Genomic DNA, 7,741 nt, shown 5'->3' with positions numbered 1-7,741 from the left:
GGCTATGAATAAATTATATTCGACAATTTTTCATAACAAAATAAACAATTATTATGTAACTCGAGTCAGGCTATTAAAATGTGCATGGTTATGAATTTTAAGTGAACTGAATATTACCTTAACAGAAATCACACCAAATTATTTCAAGAGATTAAGCTCTGCGCTTCTGATTTGTGTCCAATCATTTATCTCAAAACGGACAGATGTCTTCTTAAAAACCCCATAGATACGTTAACGTAGAATTTCCATCCAAATCCAACGGTTCCATCATGAGTCTAAGAACTTCACAAGACATCAGTACCCAAAGGCCAAAGAACCCTCCTCTTTCATCCTATTATACGCCAGAAAAAGAGAGCGTACATTAGGAATGCGCATACACGTTCCTGTATCCGCGCAAGGCGTTTGACCGTGTAAGAAACTATCGGTAAAGCTATCACTTCTATTGAGCACGCGCTGTGCATTATTGTCTCATATTGCCCCCGTTCTGCCCTCGGACCGGACAATATGGTCCGGTGTTTTACGGGGGTGCCGGGGGTTAAACGAGAGCATGTCAAGTACTCCGCGTGCACGTGCGCATCGCGTTGACCTCTGGTCCCGTATCATCTGCCTCCATATTGACCAAATAGGCGACGGCTGTCTTTCAACAGATCTTGAAAACCTTCGAAAAAGTTTCCAAATATTCAGTGTGAAATGTTGTTCACAATAAATGCACCCAGAATACCAAAACATATATTTACCGTTTTTTAGATACATGTTTTTAAAAAAGAGAAACGTTGATTTAATATTAGAACATAAGTCTATAAGATAGACTAGTTAATAGAAATATACTAAAATTAGTCCATGGATTCTTCCAACCTTATCATGCTAAATATTTTGCATTTGATTGCTAGATAAGTGTCATCCGACTTTTAAAAGCCTTCAAAGTCATACATACACAATAAATTTATTATATTTCCGTGAATCTATTTAACATGATAACGCGATAATACGTCATTAAGTACTGGTTAAAAGCTGTAAGTATGTATTAAGCAAATTAAATTAGTCTGGAGTGTCGCGGGAAAGTGGCCCAATTCATTTGGTAAATTCATACTAACCATCACTGAACTAACTTAGTGTTTGACATTGTATTTTTGTCAACTGAACCCGCCTCAGTTTAAATCTACTGCTTCGCCTGATTAAAATCAATAACGGGTGACGGCTGATCCAGCAAACAAAATAAATTAACTACATATTTAAAAATTACTTCCATCCCATCTGGCAAAAGATACTTTCAAAATCTTACAAGGTATGTTCATCAAGTCTTAGCCCTGTGGGCAAAGTCAGTGTAAATAGTTAAATAAATATGCAGCCAATTACTATAATTTGAGGCGTCTTGAATTGAATGAAATTTTCAATTTAATTGACTAAACCAGCGCTGAACAACGCCATAATGTCAAGTACCGGGTCAAGATGTTACTGAACTTTCTTCAATGGCAATAGTTTCACAAATCAATTAAATTGCCGCCGCCGTCTTCTAAATAAGAATATTCTGTCTTCTTCAAAGGTTAATTATTATCCAGCCGGTATTATTATGTGATAAATATGTCGTTGGAAAATAATAAAAAATTGAAATTATATTTAATGTATACAATAGACATTTAATTTTACAAGTATTTTCTTAGATAATTAAAGGTATCCCATGACGAGCATTCAATCACGTGACATAATACGATAAAACGATTTAGTCGTTTACATAATATACCGTCTCCGTGGCGTTAAGGCGTCCGCCTACTGAGCGGGAGGTCGATGGTTCTAGTCTCACACGGGGCTTGTTCTGACATGGCCGGTTGCCGACCCAGCAGCTAGTTAAATCGAGGGGTACCGATTGCCTTCTTGCCAGGCGCCTAGCATTTTGGATAAGGAATCGGGGTAAAGATGTTCACGAATGTAGGTGTCTCATAAGCCCAACAGGCTGGCCCTTAACTAAGAGGGGTGACACTATAATAAACAAACACTACTTTTAATATAATCTGATGGAATAAAATCATCAACATGTAATAACATTATGAGGTTAAACTAATTAGAAAATTATTTCATTTTGTTCAATCTGAATGTAAAGATGCAATCATTCCTGATGAAAGATACGACTTCAGAAGAGTTTACAAACAACTTAAAGAATACATATCTATAATATATGTGCACGTATACATGTATATGTTAACGCGTACACGTACAGAAACATCGGATACACGTGTTTATTCAAACAGATTTTTGTGAACTTTATTTGCCATAGTTACATATACGAAAACACAAAGTGAATATATTCGCATTTTTAAAAGTGACAAAATAATTTAAAAATATAAATGTATTTTTAAGCATTTCAGTTCACAGAAGAAAAATCGATTATCCAGGACAACATTACATCGCCAGATTGTCGTCACATTCTGAAATCCTTTTTCCAAAAATTTATTACCCTTTTTACACCTGTCGTCGAATTTCCAAACCGCTTTCTTTTATAGCGAAATCATCGCATTTATTCATGAGCGCACATCATTGAATGAAACCAAACAGTGCATGTATGGAATGAATAGCGATTCAAGTGTATCATTTTGACCCTTTACGACATTAAATGCAACATCGCCTTTTGAGAAAGCGATCCGTTTACGGCACATTACCAAACGTTCTTGAAAAGTCTTTTGACGATTTTATCAGAGTATTCCGAATACTTCTAAAAAGCGCTACCCGTCTGTTGGTAAAATGAATTAACTGGCATTTTGACCACAATTTCCGTTCCTTTAGTTTCTAACATTACACTTCATAAAACAGGAGCGTTGGAAGTCTTTGATACACAATGTCTAGTCTTAATTCCCATTCTATGGGGACATGAATGTTTTCAAAAAGAATCAGATTGTCGTAAAAATTAAGGACTCCCAAGAGATAGAACACTCGACGGTAATATTGCTCTATGATCGAACGCGGATTCGTATGATGGAATATTTTATTTGATTTTCATTTGCGCGATGTTGATACATTATAATGCTTTTTACATGCTGGGGAAAACAACAGATGTATTATTAAGTCATCGGGATGGATCTATTATGGCTGATAAAAAAACAAAATGAATTGATAAAAGCATAGTCTGTCCTTATTTCTTTCACTGAACTGTCTATTAATAGAATTTTGTAATTACATATACTTATTCATCCTACTTTCATCCTTTGAGATGACAGAATAAAAACTTGCAGAATAAACGTGTTAATATCTCTGAAAGTTACATTATAGCGCACGTGATGTGTATGAATGCCAGTTAAATTTGATAATGTGCTTTTGTTATTATGAAAATACAATAAAGCGTTTATATTTTTAAATATAAATGTGTTCCCACATTTTTTAATGTTTCAACTACAATTCCCATTGGTTAAGGCCCTATGACTCTTTTAACAGAGCTTAGCAACTGTGCACGTGCTACACTTGTGACGTCATGTTTTACGACACGTTGTGACAAAGGAAAACAAATTGAAAAAAAGAAACGGCTGTATGCCCCAAAAAGATATGTGTTATTTTGGAACATATTTGCTAGCGATATCTAAAAATGGTTATTAGTCTAAAAATGTATATACAATATTTGTTCTGACGTGTGTATTATTGTATACGTATTATGTAATGTGAAAAAGTATTTAAGATGCTATATTACAAACAATATTGTTCTGCTTGTAAATGTTGGTGGGTGGAGAAAGAAAAATCGTTTGAAGATAGTTTTCACTATCTTTGTGTGGCCGAGCTCTTCTGGTGGAAGATAGATATCTGGTTTAGGAGCTAACTTCGAAAAGTTGTTAGACTGATGTTACACACAGTTGATATTTTGACAAACTGAAGTGATTTTAATAAAAAGATGCTAAATCTTAGGAATGTTAAGGAAGTTTAAGTATATTGACATGGAGCGGTAGTAAAGCTAGGACATTTTCACTACCTAAAGAAAACAGTTAATTTAGCAATATCACAATCGTATATCACTATCAACTTTTGTCGTCCATTTATTTAGCTATATTCGGTCAATTCAATTCCACGCACGCCCCATTAAATTCCATTTAAATTCGGACACGGCCCTTAAATCCGTAGCTCCGCATGCATGGACCCTCTTTATTGTGTGTTTTGACGTAGACGGTCGTTAGGGAACAATAGGGGCCATGTGCCTCGTTTCCACTTCAAAGAATGTGCGCACGCGCCAAACGTCGTAAACAGTTCCATTGTCGTAAATCAAACCGTAAACTGGACATATGTAAACTTGATGACATTTGGTTGAAATGCTGCTTTGCCATGTTTTATCATTTTTCAATATATTTTTATAAATTAGAAAAACAAAACCCAACATGATAACGCTGAACAACGAATTCTTTAAATGACTTCATGCGGTATGCGAGTTATTTAATCTAAATATATGATCCTTTTTTGGTAATTCCTTACAACGAGATGATATTTCATTCAAATAAGTGTAATGGTTGAATCCTTTCAGCGGTATATCATCATTTTCCAGCCAGACCCAGAAAATAAATGTGCAGCAACAGTAAAGCTTAAATGGGTTCAGTTATATCCTTGTACGTTTGCTAGGCAGGATGTAGAAGGGTTTATTTCTGTCTCTGCGATTTTCAATGCGCGGCTCTCGATGCCGCCAGGGAAATCATACAAATGACCGCCGGAAGCTCCGCAGGCCGTCCGTCCTTTGAAGGAGCGGACGTGATGGCGGCCATCGATCAGGCAGCACTTTCTCTGCGTAATATTTTCATTCGTGTCCGAAATGGGATGAAGTAGAAAACAACATAGTTATTTGTGCACCTGTAATGTTGTTGTTTGTGTTCTGTTTCGTGTAATTCACGATGACGTAGCTAGTCAAACATGTACAATTGGATTTATTGTGGAAAGGCTTCTTATTTTGATATTTGTAACCTATGTCGTTCCAATGTGCCCTTTGTATACATGTTATACAAGACACCAGGAAACAGCAACAAATACATTGTATCAATGTAATAAAAACATTATATGGTGTTTTATAATTTGCGACAGTTTTCACCTTGTGTGACCAGTTATTCTTTACAAATTACAATTATTTGCTTTAAATTATCTGTAGAGAAAACGTCGTACAGGCGAATATTTAAACATTCTTTATTTCTGAATCCGACATTTAAGGCCAAGCCAATTTGCCAAGCGGCATCGGGCGGGCAGGTTTTCGCCCATCGAATCGTTTACAACGATAAAAAATAATAATAGAAATTGAGCCAAAAAAATGAGTCCATGGAAATGCTTTTATCGTGAAAAAAATAAATTTCTAATCAAATATGGATCTACGAATGTATATGTCCTGACCATTAAGTTTTCGCGGTAAAATCCGTTGAGGGCTTGTTGTCTGAGACACTCTTATTCAAAATCAATACATACACGTGTTTAACATTAAACATACATTTTGAGTGATAAACCTGTATCTACTTACTAAATAATACATTTATTGAAAAAATTAATTACTGATATCAAAATTGTTATCGTATTTTTTATAGCTGAAAACGCAAATACTATGTTATGATTGGTGAGTGCTAAAAGATATATCGGATCTACTTTCGTCTCATAAGGTAAAAAGTTAAGAAAACCGTGTTTTCTGCAACTTTCTTTTCAATTGAACTCGGTATTCTTCATAAGAACCATTGTGTTCGACATATATTCATCATGTTTGGTAAACAATGAATCAATTGTGGTAAATCTTATTTGGGAGTTAGAGTGCATCTTTAAAGACGTTTTTTGTGAAGCACCGTGTCTGCCTTCTCCTGCAATGTAGGTCAACTTTCAGCTAAATATAGAATCAATGTTTGTGCTTACTTTTTCTCATGATGGCGTAAAATAATATGGCTGTCCATATCGATTAGTACGAACATTTAAACATTTACACTACAACCATTGTTTCAAAAGTCACTATTTAAACTACATGTAGATCATTAAACCAGTGTTATATGTATGGCTCACGAATTTGAGTTCTTTAGTAACGTATGTGTCCAAAATATTTGTTTTGATGATGTGATATTGTGTTTGTTACTATGACATATATATTCACAAATAAATATATCTATCTATCATTAATACATTGTAATTTCAAATAATAATGACCTCATGGAATGGCTCCGCATTTTAAGTTATACTTGTGGTCAAATTGTATGTCTAAAGTTGTGAACTCATGAAAGCATTGAACAGAAACATTGAACTTACTGTTTCGACTAGCAGGTGAAATCAGAAGGTGACAAGTTGCTGTTACTATTTGTTGCTATTTTCACCAGCCCTTTCTTTGAACACCGCGCGACGACAATGGACAGCTCATCCCACTGAACGGTGATGTGTTAAAGCCAACACGTCGTGCTGGGAAGCGTAACCTGGGTGCGAACATGCTAAGCAATTCTTTAGGTGCGCAAAGGCATACATGATAGTGCTTGGACAAAAGGAATTTAAAGAATGATCGTAGTGGAAATATTATCATATAATGTTGTTTTTTTTATTCTGTGAGCTGAAAACTGAGTATACTTATATTGAATACAAAAAGATATTGTAATGATTTTATCGCGTCCCTAGGATATGTTGTTTTTGTTCAATTCATTTGAAGGGGTGAGAGTAACTAAACGAACACGAGAATGACTATATTTTGTGTGTGTTTTATTTCATTGTGGATGCTCAGTAGCTCCAAAATAAAAAAGTTATGGCTTACCTGTGTGTGGGTTATTAATTTATCAGTATTGATAAATGATTCACATTTCAATAAACTGAACCTTAAGCGGATGCAGTTTGTCAAGTAATGATGCTTTAAAGAAAATCAAAGAACAAATCAGCAAATATACAATATATCAGGCGATACATAGAGTGAACGGTAGCTTTAATAATACTTATGTTGCTAGAATGTGTGCACAAATGTTTCGTCCCCGGTTGCGGCGATATATTTTTATAGATTTTGGGAGACGGACAAGTTCACCTCGACCCCCCCCCCCCCCACACACACACACCCACATCCTCGACAAATTCTTCAAATGGTATTCAGCATTTCCTGCTAATTTACATAGGTTCTTCCGTTTGCTACTTGAGAGGGGGTGGGGGTTACAATAAGTGTTATGTTTTCAATAAAATTAGAAAATACAACAAAACGAAAAAGGTATATAGACTTTCAAGGAATTGTATTGACCGTATTATGATTTTTGTATTAATTTCAACTCCTCTTGATTATGTGTGGTTTTCAAGACAAATAAACTCCTTCAATTTAGTGTGATAGAAATCGGTCCTAATCAATCCAGTCTGAAATTACTGTTATTGAAGTGGATTAAGTAAAATTTTTACTTTTTATGACCTCTTTATCTTCGGCATCTTTTCAGCAGAAGTCGTTCCTCGTTTTACTGTATAGCGAAATATATCTTGATCACTTTCTCAAGCAATCACTTTAATTTACTTTGTGGCTGTAAAACTTCATTAACAAATTAAAAGCGGCGAAAACTGCACAAGCATACCTAGTAAAGCAGATTTCTTTAAGGTTGAAAAGCGCCTACCGTATACAGAATATTTCCGTTTATTTTGCTGGTTGCTGATTGGCTGTCATGGTCGCTCAGCCGCTGTAGCCGATATCTGAGGTACCGTTATTGGATTCGTCAAACGGCCTCCTTTATGTTAAGCTTCCTACTGAGAATGTCGACTTTGTTCTATAGAATATCGGGAAAATGAGCATCATTATTTAAGCCACGCCTCA

Source organism: Mya arenaria, chromosome 17 (assembly GCF_026914265.1).
Source record: "Mya arenaria isolate MELC-2E11 chromosome 17, ASM2691426v1".
In the NCBI taxonomy this organism is placed as follows: domain Eukaryota; kingdom Metazoa; phylum Mollusca; class Bivalvia; order Myida; family Myidae; genus Mya; species Mya arenaria.
The sequence above is the reverse complement of the archived record's forward strand: the minus strand, read 5'-3'. Positions refer to the sequence as shown.